Below are 584 nucleotides of genomic sequence, written 5' to 3' on the forward strand. Positions count from 1 at the left end.
GGGAGTGGATTGGGACAGACACCGAGGGATGGAGGGGGACACAAACTGGGAATAGAGGGACACACACCGGGGATGGAGAGGAACAGACACCGGGGATGGATGGGACCCGTCGGGGATGGAGTTGAGGGACACATTTGGGATGAAGGGCGGGACGCCGGGGATGAGGACGCTCACACCGGGAGATGGAGCTGGGGACACAAGCGATGCAGGGCACACCGGGGGTGGAAGGGATAGAAGAGGGGGGGGACACAGCATGGATGGATGGATGGATGGATGGATGGATGGATGGATGGATGATGGATGGATGGATGGATGGATGGATGGATGGATGGATGGATGGATGGATGGATGGATGGATGGATGGAGGGGCTACCCAGGAGATGGGGGGACACTCGGGGGATGGAGAGGGGGACACTGGCGACGGAGGACAGGGACGCACCGCGTGATGGGGACACAGACACACCGGATGGAGGGGGGACACCTCGGGGATGGAGGGGACACCGGGGACAGGGTTGGAGGCGGTGAGTGGCGCGGGGGATGGATGGAGCGGTCGCGCCGGGGACTGGAGAGGGAACACCCCGGCG

The sequence above is a fragment of the Geospiza fortis genome, unplaced genomic scaffold, assembly GCF_000277835.1.
Source record: "Geospiza fortis unplaced genomic scaffold, GeoFor_1.0 scaffold284, whole genome shotgun sequence".
Classification (NCBI taxonomy): domain Eukaryota; kingdom Metazoa; phylum Chordata; class Aves; order Passeriformes; family Thraupidae; genus Geospiza; species Geospiza fortis.